Genomic DNA, 20,452 nt, shown 5'->3' with positions numbered 1-20,452 from the left:
ATTGATGTCAATCTCACTCTAAAACACTACTTCCGGTTGTGACTTTCGAATTAAAACATCCTCGGCGAACCCTAGCCAGATGCATACTTGACTGAGAGTGGTGCATTTATTTCGAAGGCTAAAAGCACCAAATGCACTGTGGTTATAATCTCGTTTTCGGACAATTTTACTCGTGAAAAGAAACAATTTTCACACTAGCCTACTGCAACTGAATTCGAATTTCAATTAATCCTAATGAATGTATGTTTTAGATCTTTTTTACATATAGCCTGCTAAAATTGAACCCATGCACATGCTTATCTGCAGCCTGATCCATTCAGGATTCAACAGTAGCCTAGCAGTTTAACTGCCAACATTGATTTGACCAGGGGTATTTGAGCCTATACAGTACTGTATCATGCATCTCAAGGAGAGCTCTGAAATGTCAACTACTTATCAGCAGTCCAGTCACGACCAAGGAAAGATGCATGGAGCAGCATTTACAGTTGGTTAGAAGATGTGGGAGACAACAGCGACACATGGTGGGACGAAATGGTTAAAACATTTTGAAATAGACAGCATCATTTCAGTGAGCTGCTGCAACCTAGAGAGGTCGACGACCTACTGCAGGAATATTAGTTTGTTTAACAGCATCCGTTTGCAACTGGCATTTGACATGAGTTATTTAATGAAGATGCTGCTCAATAGATTCACAAAACACCTGACTCTGCTGTCAAAATCAAGCAACACTTTCAGATCATACACATAGCCAGTCAATAACTTAACACTACAGAGCATTCATTAGACATTACCTAAAAAAAATCGAGAAGACAGTGTCCAGAGCATGTAGTTACAGAAAAAAATGTTTATTTCATATAGTGGGAAAGAAAAACTCCCGCACGCTGTCTAACTTGCAAATAATAAAGTTTTAATAATAGGCAACGTCTCGGTACTAGACCATCTTCAGGCAAAATCAACTTATGGTAAACACATTTTGCAATTAAAACTAAAAGTATATCACAACTTGTACAGTGAATATCTTGTACACTGCAAGTAGTGCAATACAATATTACAGTAAATGTATGTAGGCTATATTAGACACTTGTAGAACAATACAGTGGTCCAACTGCAGAAGGCCGAAGAACAATTAAAACAAATGAAAAGCACATGATAGTAGGCTACACAAAAAAATATTGTGAAACTGCAAAATCAAAGTTTATGAAAGATTTACAGTATTCTGCCTCAGTATCACGTCTCTGAGCTGGCTCTCTACAATTAGTTTGATCACCTCATTAGAAATATGTGTGTACAATTGAGAGTGAGAATGTGTTTAGGTTTTGCCACTGAGCATCTGGTTCAGAGAATAGGATTTAGTGTTTTAGCAATTCAGAAAAAATATATAATAATGACCTTCCTATACTTAGTATATTGGGATAAATATTGTGTTCAGCTTTTTTTTTTAAAAAGCACTCTGCCTCCCTCTTGTGTACATATGCAGTACTGCATAAGTGAGAAGTTAGGTTGTGTGGTCAGTTTGCGAATTTTTTTTTTGCAGGATGGTAGGGGAACACTCATGAATATTTATTAGGGAACTAATTCCTGAATGGCTAGAACTCGTTGCCTGCTCTGGTTGGGTTGATTAGGCTTAGGCAAGAGGAGGGTTATGTTTAGGCAAGAGCAGTGGGATTGGTTATGGTTAGGGTAAGGATGTCAGGGCGAGCCAATCAGGGATGAGTCTTCGCCTACATCCTGCAAAAAAAAAAAAAAAAAAATCGCAAAAAAACTTTTAAATGAATTTGATAAAGATATTTTTGGTTGTATTTGCTGGAGTTTTGAGGTATCCACTGTCGAGACTTCTACCGCAATATACACAAGTTCACGCGACAAATCCCAGGTTGCGCCATAACTCTACACAAATGCACTTAATTTCCGTCGGAAGTGATTTGCGCAGCGTCTGCCGGTGTAAATACAGCAATTTCGATGCTAGCTTGGGAACACGGTTGTACTACTTTGACTGGAGATGGCGTTACCCTCCCCCACCCGAATTAACACAGTCTGACGAGAAAGAGGCAAACTCCATACCCAGTGAAAGTCACCGTTTCTCGGCTACTGGACGACCGGGGCTCTGTGGAGCTCCGGAGCTGGCTGGCTGCCAGCTGCCGGCATAACTTTCGTGCCGGCATTACTTTCGTATATTTACAGTTTGAATTTCGTCATGCCACGTATAGAACATCTACCCCAATGTCTTATAAAGCTAACTATGGTGTCCGATTTCAATTTAATGCATTTTTGTGAACATTAGGGGTTTCGTTTCAGAGGTCTAAGAGGAGGCTAGCTAGCTGTCATTGATAGAGCTCCATCCAACCGCAGGCTTTATCAATGAGACTCGCGGACAAGAGGCGTTTATTTCCCCGATCGTTTGTTTAAATAACTCAACACACATATCCATTATAAGATTAACTGGAAACTGCAGTAAGAGATTGCGGGCGTAACAAGCTCGCTGACACTCACTCACTCACACACAGCAGCCATTTAGCAGGAAGAGTTAATTAAAGCCCATGTTGCAGGTTAACCACCACTGTTGATTAATGGGTACATAAAGCACTCAACATATGTATATCATTGTTAAAAATGTCACCAAATAGTGTTAAAGGCCAGTTTTTACCGTTTTAGTCGTTTAGTGGGTTTTTTAACGCAATTCGGTGATGACGTCACGTTGGGGAGACGTGCCTCAGCCTAGTACTAGAACTATGGTGACTGACTGGGATGAGGAAGAGGTGGAAGAGGTGTTTTTACTGTCAGTGAATAGCACCGAGTGAAAGTCAATGTTTTCTTTATATCGAGTGACAGTGATCATGTCGTTAGTTCAGATACGTACTGGTAATCTAACTAGATCTAGAAATAGAAGGCATCATGCTAGCTATGGGCTAACTTGCCAGTCAGTCCTACCTGTGAAATCCCCCGACATTGTAAACACATTTTCGATTAGATATCTCACGTTTTGATGGACCCTACTAGCTCCAGTAACAACATATTTGCCTAGTGTTTATTTATTACTTGGATGGGGATGCTGTTCGGCTTTTCACAAGTTTAGACAGCTAGCTAAAGCTACATCGACGTTTTGCTAACGTTAGCGAGCAGCCAGCAGCTTCGGCAGTAGTTCCGGCGAGCTAACCACGACAGCTAACACATCCACAAGCGTCTCTATTTCAAACATCACTGCAGATTGACTGCTTTTAGCAGCAGAGGTTGATTGTGGGCGACAATAACTGTCGTGGTTAGCTTACCGAAACTACTGCTGATTGCCGAAGTTGCTGGCTGGTTATGCAACGTTAGCTAATTCCGCTAGCATACAGGCTAACTATAGCCAGTTAGCTTTGTATGTAGCTAACAAAAACCCACCCATCTAGTAGGAGCAAAGCTTAACATTTCATTCAATAAAATGATGGTACAAAAGGAGCACTAACGCAACATGTCTTATGTTGACAACGTGGACGCAGATATAGGAAACTCTGAAGGCAGTCGTAATATTTACCTAACTAGCAGTCTAGGCTAACGCTGTTGCGCTAACGTTAGCAAACGTCGGCGTAGCTAGCTGTCTAAACTTGTGAAAAGCCGAACAGCATCCCCGTCCAAGCTGTGTTTCACTTTCCCTCCAATATTATTATACACATAATAAAGACACATGGACTCGGTCGAGACCAAAAGCCATATTTTGCAACACCAGTGGCACAGACGAGCAGTGAACAGAGCAGGCTTTAGTCTGTCGTCTCCCCAACGTGACGTAATGCAATGCATTGTGGGGGAAAAGAGAATCATTGCAAACCGCTGTAAAATACTACTACTTTTTCGTATTTTATTATATTATTTTTGTGATATCCATTGTATTTGAGGTTGTTGGGTAACAGTTTAAATGTTTATTACCAACAAGCAAATTGCACAAATTCATTAGAAAATAAACCCTGCAACATGGGCTTTAATTGTTATATCCTCTTTGTCACTGCGATAATCAGTGCTTTGTCGGCACAACGGAGCTAGCTAGCAAAACAAACCCAGCCCGCCAGAACGGAAGTGGATTGCATCGACGGGAAGAGTTTAGGATGTAGAGCGGAAACAGCTCAAAAACTTGTGTATAGAGATGGACTTTGTGGTGCTCATTAGGCCCACATTAAAATAATGTTTAAAATATCACAAAATGGTTAAAAAAAAAAAAAAAGCAGCACCATGTTGATAAAGAAAAACTGTCGTTACTCTGTAATCAAATATCCAAAAACAATCTATGATTGTAATTTAAATAAAAATATATAATAATTGTGTTGTAGCCGCCATCTCTTCCTCATCTTCAATAATTCCCTCAAATAAGCGAAACAGCGCCCCTCTTGGATGTAGTGGCTCGTCGTGTGGTCAAAGTTGATATTGCAGTTTTACAGTCCAGACTTTTACTGTCTGTGACTGGAAGTAAGGTGAAGTTGATTAAAAATGTGTATCAATCAGATAGGGCCACTTTCATGGCATGATAGACACTGTGAATGGATAGTTACCTGAGGACAAAACAACTCTTAAGTGAACTGTGAAGCCAGTAATACTATACTACTAAAAATAAAAGAAAGTTAACGACATAATTTAAGCTAACATAAGTGACAACGTAGCTAGTTTTTCAGTTTTGCTAATAATATCAGCTAACGTTACCGTGGTTTCTGGTTTTGTTAGCTAACGCTCGTCAGTTAGTTAGCTAGCTAGCAATGATGGAAAGAAAAGACAACCAACAAACAAACCAACAAATAAACTATCACTGCAACAAGTGCAGTTGGACATGACATTCATACTTCACCTCCATGAAAGAAAGTAGATGAGACAGTGACAAATAAGGTGAGTCAGATAACGTTACACCATCTGTCTGTCTGTCTCTCTGTGTCTCTGGTGCTGTGTTTCTTGATGTTATGGAAGTTACCTACTTTATAGTATGACACAAGTCGGCAGGTAAGGTGCCTGCAGGGCTTTGAATAACTTTATCCAGTTTAGCGTTTATTGGTTGTCTAGTCACCTGTTGACTGTATTGTATGTGATTTGATTATGTCTTTTTCAAGCTGTGCTGTAACGTTTAAGTTAGTCATCAGCTTTAATGGTATGCTGTTTTTGAATGCCAAGATATATACGACTGAGTAAGTCATGTGTGTGCCACTTACACAACTAATCTTTGTGTACCTATGTCAGAGTAAAAGCTGTTGTTGTGAACCACTCCACTGTTAAAATGAGCTCTTAGTTTCAAAGTCGATGTAACTGGTACTTAGGTCCCTGCCACAGGATGGGCCCTTGGGCACATGTTCCTAAAAGTACACCCTTGTCCTACCTACTTATGTTGCTCCCACCCACCCTCGCAAGTCATGACATTGTCATGATGGTGTCTTCTTTGTTGTGAAATCTTCAAAATGATTGACTGAATCCTTTGACGCTGCAACAATCACTGTTAATAATAGTGATTAACAGTTCCTTTAGACGGCCCCCTGGGGTCACGTATTTATCTTACTTATAGGAAGATACATAATGGTGTTGAGCAGAAAATCATTTAAGGCCTGAATGTGAAGTATACACTCAGTTGCCAGTTTATTAAAGTTATTGTCTTTCGGACTACCGGTTTAACTATGTAGTGGGAAAGATGTGTGGTGGCTGCCTCCTGTATAATTTCAGTAATTCTTGCTTTGTGCGTCTTCTACTTTGGTCTTTTTTGTGTCATAATATTTTTTTTTGAGTGAGTTTTTGTTTTATCTATTAAAATGAGTAAGTCAAGCCGATCAGCCGACTAGCTCAGCAGACTCTCGCCTTCGCTGCTGCAGCTGAGACTAGCAAGATGGCGATTGCTCCTTCCTCTAACTTTGGAGACGCTTGTCATTGAGCTTGAAAAATCCTGGCAAAGCATGGCTGCCGAGCTGACAGCCTCTCTGAACACGGCCCTCGCCCCTATACAATCGTCACTTGAAGCTATCACTACCACGGTGGCCAAACATGCTTCTACTATCTCCGAGATGGAAACGGCCCTCTCGACTCACTCGGATAATATCACAAGCCTGGAGCAAGAAGTGGTGAAACTACGGTCGAAGCTGACCTCCATGACAGATGACAACAGCAGGCTCCAGGCCTCGGTGGAAGACCTAATCTGCCGTTCTAAGCGTCAAAACTTGCGTGTGGTTGGTCTTCCCGAGGGAATTGAAGGCAAAAATCCGAGGCAGTTTATGGCAGATTTTTTCACGGACGTAACCGGAGATGTACTTATCGACTTCCCCCTTGAGCTGGACCGGGCCCACCGTAGCCTCAGGCCCAAGCCTATCATAGTGCGCTTTCACCGCTACATCGAAAAAGATAAACTGTTGCTGTGGGCAAAGGAGCACCGCAATATTGAGTACCGGGGTCAAGTTAAGTTGTACGAGGATTTCAGCGCTACAGTGGCCAAGAGGCGAGCCGCTTTCAACAAGGTGAAGTCCCTGCTCTTCCATAAAGGTGTACGGTTCGGGATGATCTACCCCGCCCGCCTTCGTGTCACCCTTAACGGCGTGCATCATCGCTTTGACACCCCGGAGCAGGCTGAACTGTTCTATTAGGAACACTTACGTGACTGATGAAGGAAGGGTCTGAGCAAGCGGTGTGGCCACAATCTCATCTGATTTTACATACATGGGGATGTCTTTATTATTCTCGCGTGTGTGTGTGCATATGCGCGCTTGTAACTTAAACATTGTATATTACTATTTTACCTTTTCTTTTTCCTTCTGCTGAACCTGCTGCAGGTAAGACTTCTCCAAGGTAGTATAGTATGTTTGTCTAGGGACACTCGGCTTTTACCAGACGAACTGTAACTATGCACAAACTGACCAGTAAGGTTTGGTTTACTTTTCTTACCCCAGTTTCTCCTCTGTTGGGGTACGAGTATTTGTAATCAATGTGTAACGTTAATCTCGTGGCTGCCTATGGCTACTCTACTCTACTCACTCCTTTTTTCCTCTCTCTTTTTTCCCTCTCCTCTTAGTAGGCGTAAACTGTGGTTTGTTCTCTATGGGTCTTTTTGCATTGAGCCCCCTTTCTAATGTTGGCAGCTAATTATTTTTTACAGTCTATGCTAAATTGGTATGTAGCTCAGAGACGCGGTGCTGCCGCCTATCTGCGAGACTTTAGAGTTTCAACATTCATTTGCAGCTGAATTTTGTTACAAGAATAATTTGTGCTTTTTCTGCTCTAGGGGCATGTTTACACCCATAATGTTTATCTTGTTTCGTAAAAATACATGGCTCAGGTTAGACTCCTTTTCTTTTAAAACTTTACCAGGCTTGGCCAGTCAAATCTAAATTTGCCTGCTATTCAGTTTCTAAATAATAATAATAATAATAATAATAATAATAATAATTATTATTATTATTATTATTATTATTTATTTATTTTTTTTTTTTTTTTTGCTTCTCTAGATAATTGACTAAGAAGTCCCTGCTTTATTTTGTATATATGACGCCTTTTCTGAAAGTCAGGGGGTATAGTACACTGCCTAGGAAAACGGTTGTGTGTAATCGTAGCCTGCAACTCGTCCTGTTCTAGAATGGCGAGTCTAGGAAACAACTTATCCATTAGTTTTGAGTTTTACTGCTATCAAATTGTTTGAGTTTTTGTCAGAATATTTTATTTCTTGTTATGCAATGGGAGATTTTTATTCTTTTGAGTTTAATGGTACTTTTCTTTAAACATGGTCAGGATGCCTGCTTCCCCCCTTTTCTCTTTATTAACATCTTAGCTATATTAAATGCGACCTATGGTTAATCTGAACACCCTCCAGAGGGGTATAGATGGGTCCTCTGTCAGGCTGGTGAGTTGGAATGTTCGTGGTCTTGGGGGCCCAGTAAAACGATCTAGAGTCTTTTCTCACCTCAAGAGCCTTAACACAGACGTGGCCTTTCTTCAAGAGACCCACTTGCGTGCAAGTGATCATTCTAGACTGCGTAAACCTTGGGTTGGGCAAATATTCCATCAGAATCAGAATCAGAATCAGAAAGGGCTTTATTGCCAAGTACGTTGCACATACGAGGAATTTGTCATTGTGTTGTTGGAGCATGTCACACATACAAATATAAGAAGGATAAAAAGAATATAAACAATATAAGTATAAACATATACACACAGTATGTATTAATAACGATAAAATAAATTTAAATAAATAGTAAAATAAGTTAAACAGTAGTAAAAAGGAACGCTACAGCAGAGTAGGTACAGTAGGTACAGAGTATTTACAGTGGGGTGTGGAGAGAGTCAGGGTGGTTTCCGGGCCTTGTTAATAAGGCTAGTGGCGGAGGGGAAAAAACTGTTTATGTGGCGTGAGGTTTTGGTCCTGATGGACCTCAGCCTCCTGCCAGAGGGGAGTGGCTCAAAGAGCTTGTGTCCGGGGTGGGAGGGGTCAGCCACAATCTTTCCAGCACACTTCAGAGTCCTGGTGGCGTAAAGGTCCGGGAGCGGCGGCAGATTGCAGCCAATCACCTTCTCAGCTGACCGAATGACACGCTGCAGCCTGCCCTTGTCCTTGGCAGTTGCAGCAGCGTACCAGATGGTGATGGAGGATGTGAGATGTGAGGATGGACTCAATGATGGCTGTGTAGAAGTGCACCATCATTGTCTTTGGCAGGTTGAATTTCTTCAGCTGCCGCAGGAAGTACATCCTCTGTTGTGCTTTCTTCACGAGGGAGCTGATGTTCAGCTCCCACTTGAGGTCCTGGGAGATGGTAGTTCCCAGGAAGCGGAAAGACTCCACAGTGTCAATTGTGGAGCCACAGAGGGTGATGGGGGCAGGTGGGGCTGGGTTCTTCCTGAAGTCCACAACCATCTCCACTGTCTTTAGAGCGTTGAGCTCTAGATTGTTTTGGTTGCACCAGGTCACCAGGTGGTCAGCCTCCCACCTGTAGGCGGACTCGTCTCCATCAGAGATGAGTCCGATGAGGGAGGTGTCGTCTGCAAACTTCAGAAGCTTGACGGACTGGTGACTGGAGGTGCAGCTGTTGGTGTACAGGGAGAAGAGCAGAGGAGAAAGAACGCAGCCCTGGGGTCCTGTCAGACAGGAAGTCAGTGATCCACCTGCAGGTGGAGTCAGGCACACCAAGCTGGGAGAGTTTCTCCTGAAGCAGAGCCGGGATGATGGTGTTGAAGGCAGAGCTCAAGTCCACAAACAGGATCCTAGCGTAGGTTCCTGCGGAGTCCAGGTGCCGGAGGATGTAGTGGAGGGCCAAAATGGCTGCATCATCCACAGACCTATTGGCTCTGTAGGCAAACTGCAGGGGGTCCAGGAGGGGGTCGGTGATGGCTTTGAGGTGTGAAAGCACAAGGCGCTCAAAGGACTTCATAACCTTAAGTCCTGTGGTCCTTGGCTTCTTGGGGACAGGGATTATGGTTGAGGTCTTGAAGCAGGCTGGCACGTGACATGTCTCCAGTGAGGTGTTAAAAATGTCTGAACACTGGATTCTGATTCTGATTCTGATTCTAAATCAGTTGGGGTGTGTACCCCTGGCATTTTCTTAATCCGGTAACAAAAAAATGTTCATACTTTTCCAAGGTTCACCAAGTCTATTCTCGGATTGACTATTTCTTTGTTGACAAGTCCCTTCTCTCCTCTGTGAAATCTACGGAATATTCCGCTATTGTCATCTCTGACCACGCCCCACATATTTTAGACTTAATGCTCTTGCCTAATGCTAGGAGACAATGGAGGTTCAATACGGGGCTGCTGGCGAATGAGGAATTTTGTGATTTCATTTCTGTTATTTCAACCTGTTATTTTATTACTGAGCGGCTAACATTGATAAAGTTCGGGCTTGGTGTAGCCTCTCTAAACCGGATTGGTGTGTCATGGAAGATAATTCTTCTCGTCCGTCTTCACTGACAGCTCTTGTTTATGCCCCTTTGGCCTCCTGTTGTCTTTCATACATCAAAAACCCTATTGTACTTTCCACTGTAAAAATTTGGAAACGATTGAGGCAGCATTTCAAGCTACTTACCCCCTCTCCACGCAGCCCTATTTGTAATAATCACCTGTTTCTCCCTCCGAAGTTGGATGCGGCTTTCGCTCTGTGGAGAGAGAGGGGTTTGATTTGTTTTTCAAATCTGTATCTTGATGGTACATTTGCTACCTTTAATGATCTATGTGCCAAGTACAATTTGCCCCAGCCGCACCTGTTCCGTTTTGTTCAAGTCCGAGAATATGCACGCAAATACTTTGGTTCCTTTCCCCTTCTCCCAACGGATTCTTGGGTTGATGTGGTGTTCTCTATGACTAAGAAACGTGGTTCGATCTCAGCTTTATACAAATCTATATCATCGGGGAGTCCGGTCTCTCTTATGGAGGTCAGAGGCAAGTGGGAAGGGGAGCTTAAGTTTAATTTGACAGACAAATAGTGGGAAAGGGCTCTAATTAGAATCAATTCATCATCTTCTTGTGCACGTCTAAGCTGTATTCAATTTAAGGTCCTACTTAAAATTAATTTTACAAAAGCTAAGCTAAGCCGTTTATTCCCGGGTACTGATAATATCTGTGACCGATGCAGCTTATCGCCAGCCGATCATACCCATACATTTTTCCTCTGTCCAAAATTGGTAGAGTTTTGGTCCTCTTTTTTTCAACATTTTAAGTAAAGCCCTAAACATCACACTTGACTACAGCCCTTTGACAGCTATCTTTGGGGTACCTCCTGCACCAATCAGTCTCTCCAATAAACACTTAGATGTTATTGCGTTTGCTTCACTTATTGCCCATAGATGTATTTTGTTACACTGGAAAAGCCCCAACACACCCCCTGCCACATCCTGGCTGTCTGATTTGATGTCTTTTCTGGCATTAGAAAAGGTGAAATATAACCTGAGAGGCTCATCTGCCCAATTCCACACAAGATGGCAGCCTGTCATTTCCTATGTTAACACTCTGGACCCCATCTGATTGTTATCGCTTCTAAGTTATTATTTTTCTTCTTGAAGCAGGCGTCCTGGCCATCCTCTCGCCTTATGATGTTCGTTACAACTTTTTCTTTTATTTTTTTTTTCTTCTTTTTTAATTTTATTATTATTATTATTATTATTATTATTATTATTATTATTATTATTATTATTATTATTATTATATATTTTTTTATTATATTTGTCATTTCTGTTTTGTTTTATTTACTCACTGGGGTTCATGGCTGTTGCAAGGTGGTGTTATGTTCTGTGTTCTACCCATAGACTGTATATATTAGTGGACAGCGCATCTGGTTCGGCAAAATGCGGCAAATGCGGAAGTGCCTTAAACCTGCATTCTATCTGAATTCCAGCAGGGGGCGACACGTGTGGTTGCAAAAAGGAGGTCGGTTTCTATAGAAGTCTATGGCAAAATGACCCACTTCTCACTTGATTTATTACCTCAGTAAACATCTTCATAATGAATTTATGGTCTCAATCGCTAGTTTTAAGTCTTCTGCAACACAGAATGATGTTCATTTTTTGAATTATGGTCTCGTTGATTTTAAAATCGACGATAAAGCAGGGGGTGTTTTAGGGCGTGGCTATGATGTGATTGACAGTTTGCGGCCTGTCAATCATGACAGGTTTAGCAAAGCTTCTCCATGGCACGTGAACTTCATTTTGAGGATTGACCAGCTTTCGTCTTTGTGACTGTGACACTTGGTCGCCTAATAATGTCTTGTTCAGCGTTTGGTTGTACGACTAGACACTCAAAGGAGTCAGCAGTTCAGTTTTTCCGGTAAGTAACGTTACATTTTGTTTTAATACTGTTTTTCGTTAGCCAACGTTAGCATCCCAATTAATATCAGTCGAATCGGAGGTCTCAGTGCGGGGGCAGTGGGCCTGAATATCCGTTTTTGCGATAAAATGGCGCACATGAAAAAAAATATATATTATTGTAAAGTTACATTAGTATTCTGTCTTGAAAAAAACTTAAATGTATATTATTGTCACATCTTAACTTAATCTATTAAATATACATTTTAATAATTTTCATTGCAGATGCATACAGCAGATGTGGTGCCTTGTTAGTGTAAATTGATAATATATACACCTTCTGGATGTGAGTTCTAAATGCACAACATGAACCGCATTTCTTTCCAAACAGATTTCCTTCTGATGGCAGGCTGAAGCAATGGTTGGTGAACATGAGGAGAGAGACCAGCAAATGGAACCCCGAAAAGTCACGTCTGTGCAGTTCACACTTTGAGGAAGATCAGTTTTTCACAAACCGGCAGGTAGACATTAATTTTAATGCATCATTTATACTTTTTATATATCACTTACAGTAGTGGTGTAAGTGTCTGAAATACATAACATGGAGTACCAAAACGGTAAAAAATATTCTGAATGTGTGGATAGCAACATTTAATGAAATGAGAAATCATCAGTCACCCAAAATGATGTCTGTGATAATGGTGTCAAACTTTTAATTTCCACCAACATCATTTTGTTAGAACTGTGTATTATTGTCCTTATGGCTTCATTGCTCCTGTATAATCTAAATACTTTTTGTATATACAAATTTTTACATTTTTATTTAGTATGCCAACACTGTTGTTTTGTGTATGTTGAGTTGAGTATTTTATTATTAAAAATTAAGTACTTTTAATAGTGGTTATTCAACCACTATTAAAAGTCTGTACTTTATTTTTCAGAATACACCATCATTTGTACAGTATTATAATCCTGTGATATGTATCTTAATCTACCTGCTGATGTTTTATGTATTTACCATTAGGGCAAGAAGAGGCTGAAGGACACTGCTGTGCCTACCATTTTCAACTTTCCACCACATTTGTGTCCAAAGGAAGGAAGGAACAGAGCCACACGGACCAAGTTTGTAAGTATGACTATGGAGGTAAGTAACAGTTTGGTCTCTACATCTGGCTCTTCATGTTCTTCATCCAGCTGTCTTGCTCAGCCTCATGGGGTGCCTGGATCCTCTGATTTGTGTTCTATGTTGGATAATGAGGCCATCACTGACAATTTAGATAGTGGTTATATTCCTTTTTCTGATTATAACAATGTCATTGTGATGCCAGAGACTGCTGAGGAGACCAATGCCATTGACATGGTCCTTCATGATGACATTGGTATGATAGATGCCCATGCTGAGGTTGAGGTCGCTGATGATGACATAACTGAGTGTACCATAAGCGGAGATTCACAAACAATCATGCTTGATCATGACTACCACCGCAAACCACAACAACAAATTTCAAGCATAAATCACAATTACATTGTTTCAGAGTCTCCAAGAACACTCAAGCGTAAAGTAGATGCAGTACAGGATCAGCTTGGTGTAGCTCGCAAAAAGCTTAGATTGAGGTCTGAGCAAGTAAAAAGAATGAAATCGCGAGTATTGTGCTTGAAAGATCTGACAAAGATTCTTCAGAAAAAGTTGATGATCTCCAATGAATGTGCTGCTCTTCTGGACTCTATAAATGATGTACCTAGACATATTCTAAATAGAATTCAAAAGAAGTCGAAGTCAGCAACATTTTCTGAAGAACTAAAACAGTTTGCGACTACACTACACTTCTACTCTCCAAGGGCATATGATTTTGTCAGAGAAAAGTTCAATTTTGCTTTGCCGCATCCTCAAACTATTCGCAGATGGTACAACAGCGTCTCAGCAGATCCTGGATTTACCGTTGCATCTTTTACCGCTCTCGAAAGTCATGTCTCTGAAAACCGTAAAGAGGGAAAGGAAGTTATTTGCTCTTTAATGATGGACGAAATGTACATTCATTTGAGTTTGGAGGGGATCAAATTCATGGCTATGTCAACATTGGTACTGGCGAAATAGAAAACACGGTAGCCACACAGGCATTGGTCATCATGGTTGTAGCTATCAGTGGGTCTTGGAAGATCCCCATTGCATACTTCCTCATCAGCAGCATGACTGGAGCAGAGAGGGCGAACATCATTCGGGAGAGCCTTCGTCGCCTACATGCCATCGGAGTTCAGGTTGTGTCACTGACATGTGATGGACCATCACAAAACTTCTCCATGATCCAAGAGCTTGGTGCCAACCTTGACATACACAACATGAGACCTAATTTTCTCCATCCAGAGGATCAAACACAAAAGGTGCATGTGCTCTTGGATCCATGTCACATGTTAAAACTCTTGAGAAACTCATTTTCTACAGCTGGAGTGTTGGAGACAGAGGATGGGAAACAGATCAGATGGCAGTACATTGAAGAACTCAACAAACTTCAAGAAAAGGAGGGTCTGCGTCTTGGCAACAAGCTGAAAATGGCACACTTCAATTGGCGACAACAGAAAATGAAGGTCCGCCTTGCAGCCCAACTGTTCAGCAGCAGTGTGGCTGATGCACTGGAGTACTGTGAGCAAAAGCTGAGTTATCCCCAGTTCAGAGGATGTGCGGCTACAGTTCAGTTCTTGCGAACGGTTGATGCAGCTTTTGATGTCCTTAATAGCCGCAATCCATTTGGGAAAGGACTTAAAGCACCAATCAAGCCTTCAACAAAAGATCGTGCCAGGGCTATTTTGGAAAAAGCAGAGTCATGTCTTCGTGGGCTCAAGGTTAAAAACAAGAGCAACAACTTGGTCTACATGCATGCCACTCAGAAGAAGACCCCAATCTGTGGCTTCATTGCTTGTGGTAGAAGTGTGCTCAATGTCTACAAAGATCTTGTGGAGAGACCAAGTGCACCATGCAGATACCTTCTGACATACAAGCTGAGTCAGGATCACCTGAAGCTTTTCTTCTCGGCAGTCAGGGCACGTGGTGGATTTAATTTAATTAAGTGGTGGCAATTTCGTGGAGCCTACAAGCGCCTTCTTGTAAGGCACCAGGTGAAGAAGGGCACAGGCAACTGTCTTCTTCGTGACAACACAGAGATCCTGGACTCTACACCTGCAAATGTCAACATTGCACGCAGGGTGGATGTGGCGCCTGTGGAAGTGCGTTTGCCTGAAGAAGAAATCCTGACTGACTTTGCAGATGTAGATAACCTCTCAGATTACAAGGAGGCAATCATTAGCTACACCACAGGCTTGATGATGTAGCTAATCATCATGAAGAAAATGAAGCAGAAGGTTACCTGCATGCCTTGTTCACTGGCACTGACATCAGACTCTGCACATCCTTTTCTGGAGTTGAAGAACAGAGGTGGCCTACAAAAACCATCTGCCGGCATTATTGCTGTTTGCCAGGCCACAGAGAAGTGCTTTCAAAGGCTGTTAAAAACCAAAGGGGGAAAGGCTCCACAAGGACGGGGAACAACAATGCAAATTGTCAGTTAAGTCCTTGCTGATTGTTTGGGGAAAAACCTATTCCCAAGTTTGCACAACCACATGTTTGATATGTGCGTTGAAGCAAACCATGTCCATGTTCTGGCCAGGATGGCGTCTACCTGGTATTGTAAAGTTCGGCTGAATCATTTGGCAAGAAGGCAGACCGAAAAAATCAAAGAAGGCAAGCTTGTACGCAAGCGACTCACCAAATTAATACATTTTATGGTGGTTAAAAGAGGGTGCAATGCATGTTGTGTGTGTGTGTGTGTGTGTGTGTGTGTGTGTGTGCGTGTGCGTGTGTGCGCAAAGTGTTTCCCCTAGGTTAACTCTTGTTTATTTGCCCTTAAATGTAACACTTTAAAGTTGCTTTAACTGTTTAGAGTAACTTTTAAAATAATTATCAGTAACTTTTGAATCCAAATTAATCACTTTTCACATTAACATAAATTAGGCATCCTGTGGCAGAGGACATTGTTAATATTGTAAAATGTTAGTAACTCCAAGCATCAATAAGCAAATAATGACATAGGGGAAATGCAGACGGATGTTTGTGCATGTCTGTATCCTTTTTATATGGTGTGTGTGTGTGTGTGTGTGTGTGTGTGTGTGTGTGTGTGTGTGTGTGTCCTTTTATATGGTGTGTGTGTGTGTGTGCACTGCATTATCTTTTATTGTTGGCCAGATTAAAAAAAATTCATGGACAAACAATCAAACCCCCGGTTTAGGCACTGTTGAAATTTTGTATTAGAGCCTGCATCTACGAGGCCTAAGTATTCAGAATTTCAACACTAAAGCCAGTACCTGTCCATCTGATCTACATTCAGCTGTTGAGTATAATTTTTGAGGATGGTCTGGCTATTGCTGAACTTCAAAGCATACTGTTTACTTAGAACCTGCACATGGGGCATAAGTATCAGATGCTTTACTTTGCCTACTTCCAACAACATAGTTCAATTGTTCAATACATCCACCTATACGTTAAAGGTTTTTGTATATAGTTTTACATAATTGTATATATTAAAATAAAATTGTCATTTACTTCCTTTTTGTTTTTCGAGAGCATACTGTACATAAATTAGGGCAGCACAATATATCGTTTATCGTCATTGTGATATGAACTCGCGCAATAAACATCGCAAGAGGCTGTGACAGAGACAAGACAGGTTTTTTTTGGGTTAGTTGAAAGATATACTAGATAACTACACTTTGAAATGTAACTGTTATTTCTTTTTTAGTGCTGTCTATTATATTCAGTGTTCAATTTGTTCAATAAAATGTTGAAAATTCATATGCATTTTAGTAATGCAATATCCTAGTTCCTATGTGTTTAATATTTTTGGTCAATAGATAAATATTTCTGAAAAAAGAAATGGATTAAAAATAAAAAATAAAAACTGTCAAAGGCACAAAAAAAGTTTTGTTCTTGAAAATGTTTAAGCAAAATTCAATAAAAGTTTGTTACAAAATTACAATGTTATCTGTCCCATTCATTAATATGTCCCGGTTTTTAGCTTATTTTTGTTCATGTAGTGTTGTGTGTGCTCTTCTTTATTTATTATGTGTAAATGTATGATTGTTTTGGTTTGTATGTATTTTTAGTCTTATTTTTGTTTTATGCATTTCATTGTCTAGTTCAGAGATCTTCAACAGGGCATACGCAACCCCTAGGGGGTCCTTAGAGTTACTGCTGTTGCTCCGGCTCTCTTTCAGCAAAGGGACCTTGACTTAAACAATGTTGAAGACTCCTGGTCTAGTTCATATTTTTTTATTAAAAGAAATGCAGTATGTGTTGTGTGTTTAGTGTGTGGTGTTATTTTATGTATTTCTTTGCCATTTCTGTCCAGTCTTGTGTCAGAGCCTACAGAAAGAAGACCTGTGTATAGAGCGATGTATTGGATGCCATTCATCATCGGTCCTTGGTATTTAGAGGTTCAGTTTATTGTTTGACTTAGTTTCTGCTGTAGTTTGATAGGTGATAGTAGTAACATTAAGTAGTTGTGTTAACCACCACTGGACCCCACCACTAGCCGGCCTACTGTCTTCCTCTGACGGACCCGCTCCTTCCCAGAAACCACCGGACCTGTTCTCCAACCTGGAAACCTGGACTTGCTTTTCCCCCTCAGAAACCTGGACTCGATACTTGAGTACTTTAAATAAAACCTGTTAATTCACTCTCCTGGCTCTGCATTCTGTCTGCATTTGGGTTCTGTTCACCATTCAAAACTAACAGTTACCACTTTAGAAGTATGAATTAGGCATATCATTTATATATTTTATGTATTTAGGATTAAATTGTTAGAATTAGATATTGACATTGCATGTCCTTGTATGGTTTTTAGTTTTCTTACTTTAAAAATGTGCAGTAAACATCAGGCACATTTGATTTAATTATTACATTTATGGTAATTGAATAAGTTGTTTATTTTTCCTTTGCAATTTGTGATCATACTTTTGTTATAATACATTTACAGTAACCCTACACAAATTAAACACTTTCAAAATTAACTATATTAAAGGATTTTGGTGAAGTGTTTTCATGGTGATTAAAATTGACAAGTACATAAAGACACAAGAAAGCACAAACTACATTTTCCTGATCCTTCTTTGTCAACATGCAAGTATGGTAACATTTAATAGATTTATATTTGTTGATTAAAGCCAAAATAGACACTTTTAATCAATTACAAATTATATCATAAATGTCTTGTATGACTACACAACTGTAATATGTTCCTATAGTTACTTCAGAAAAACAACAAATGTAGCTTTAAAATGTCCTTTATTTCACATTGAAATGCGCATTAACATCAAAAATTACATAAACCACAAACAACACTGGCAATATTTTTAACATTATGTTGAAAATTGAAGAATTAAATCATGTAGTTCACCTTTTACAATCCAGTGTAAATTCCACACATAAAACACTGCTGTGGGTCAAGGTAAAGGCAAACTTAACTGTCACAAGACATTAATTGGTCCCAGTAACGACCTCTATAAGTATGTAATGCTCTTGGAACAGCACACTGATACTAATTATAATAACGAAGAACTATGAACGCTAATGTTTTGAACTATTTACAATGTTTTACAACTACGTCTGACAGAGGGAAAGAGAGTGTCAAAGACCATGGGGTGGTAAGACTGGGGTGGTAAGGGAGGTAAAAAAAAAAAAACACGTAATAAAGGGTGTAGGGAACAAGGAAGAGCAGAGCTGGTAAGACAAACAGTGTTATGGCCACAATTGTTAAATAAAAAAATTAATAATATGTTAAATAAATGACACTCATCACATAAGGCATGACACTATAGGCTTTCTTTGGGGCTAAAAAAACCAACCCATTAAAACTTAACTTCAACATGGAAAAACAACAGACATGAACATTTCACCCTTGTTCAAGTTTGGCTTTAATAGATTCTGCCAAACTATTTAAAAAAATATCATTTCCCTTAGTGGTGAAATGAACTCCATCGTGCAAAAAAAGCCCAGGAGTGTCAAACCTTATTTGAGGGTGTTTAACAAAGCTGCCACTTAAACAATGAACATATGTAGCCATAACACTGTTCACAAACCTGCGAGCATGGTCGATCTTCCCCGGATTGGCAACAGCCCTCCACCTGCATCTCTGGGTGATGCCAGAGAAGATGATCTTCATGCCAGGATACTGCAGGTGGAGGTGCTGCAGGTCCTCCTTCATTCCTGCGACGAGGTTGACGCCCTTGACATCTCCCAGGTCATTCCCGCCACAGTGAACAAGGAGGACATCCGGGGCTGCTCTTCCTTGTAGGGACTGGAAAAAGAAAGGGAGAAGGCTCTTCCACCGCAGACCACCCCAGCCGAACCAAGAAATGTAGACATCCTCAATGCCAAGGTTGTTCCCCATGGTCTTTGCCGCTCTCTCATCCCCACGCCGGACGTAGCTGTCTCCAATGATCCAGACTGTTGTTGGATGGAAAAACACATTGTAATAGTGTATCATATTTTAGGCTATAGAGAAAAAGGATAAATGAACAGCACTCTTTATTACACACAGCTATTTGAAAATGCATTATTACCTCAGCTTAGTTGTACAAAACAAATAGGAGAGGTGACATACTGAGTGAATACTGAGAGGTGTCTTCAATATTTTCTCCACCCCATTTCAATTAGGATGGACAGTAACACCTCTCAGTATACAGTAACACAATACAAATCAACAGCACCACAAACTGCAGTTTCCAAAGTGACCATAAAGTTGATCAACACCTCTCAAAAACAAACTGAACATTATAACCTTCATCAAGGTAACACTATAACCTTCATTATGGAGTTATATTCCTATCTTATTCAAGAGCGCATTCTTAAATTTGAGAGCATTTCTCACTGATATTACATTCAGATTTTGTAATAATCTCCCTCAAAACCTTGCTCTCACACTTAAATAGCCCCTGTTCATGTTTGGATTTGCTCTGCTTGTGCTCAAACTTTGTGCTTGGACTCAGATATGTTGTTGCTTAGACAGATTTCCTCCTCTCAGCTTTGGCCCTTCTCCTCGCACTCAGGCTGATTCTGCGCACTTGCAAATCTTCTCCTCTCGGATCTCTCCTCCGCACGTGTTACAATCCTATCAAAATTCCCCAATGCCAGGTGTAGTATTGACCAATGAAATGATCCCTGCCCCGTTGAGGGTGCGTTTGTTTTACGTTAGAACGTCTGTTGCGGACAACTGTAACTGAGTTTATTTACCCCTGTCGTCCATCGCTTTATTATTAGTATACATCAACAATGTGCACAGAATGGTCAACGCTCTTTCACCTGCACCCATCAGGAAACGAGAGAAAGCTTTGAAGTGGGACACATCAAATTACGTCCACAACTACGAGGGTGAATAACGTAAGTTAAGCACATAGCATATGGCGCTAGCATATAGCCTAGCTTGATGTCCATAAACAAATAGATTTTCTTTATAGTTTAGCTAGATTGAATGACATATGACGGACAGTATGTGTGTATTTACAACTGGTATTTAATGACCCCACTTTGTATTTTTCCTTGTTTGGTTAACCACGTTCCTGGGGATTTGGCTAATTTCGTAAAATGTTAGAGGCAATAGTAAAACCTAAACTGTAATATAACTGAAAAACAAAAGAAACTGGATTGTTTGTATCAGTTTTTACATCACTGTTGTATGTTTTTCAGATATTGTTCTAA

General features: G+C 40.5%; 1 long non-coding RNA gene across 1 annotated transcript; it reads left to right on the top strand.

Annotated features, from left to right (window-relative positions):
• Window positions 1–2,309: 2,309 nt before the first annotated feature.
• On the top strand, window positions 2,310–20,235 carry LOC116047761. The gene is made up of 3 exons (XR_004104466.2): window positions 2,310–2,320; window positions 6,055–6,056; window positions 20,152–20,235. It is a non-coding gene; the product is annotated as an uncharacterized LOC116047761 (long non-coding RNA).
• The last annotated feature ends 217 nt before the right edge of the window (window positions 20,236–20,452 follow it).

This window comes from Sander lucioperca, chromosome 5 (assembly GCF_008315115.2).
Source record: "Sander lucioperca isolate FBNREF2018 chromosome 5, SLUC_FBN_1.2, whole genome shotgun sequence".
Classification (NCBI taxonomy): domain Eukaryota; kingdom Metazoa; phylum Chordata; class Actinopteri; order Perciformes; family Percidae; genus Sander; species Sander lucioperca.
This window is presented reverse-complemented; position numbering and strand designations above follow the sequence as displayed.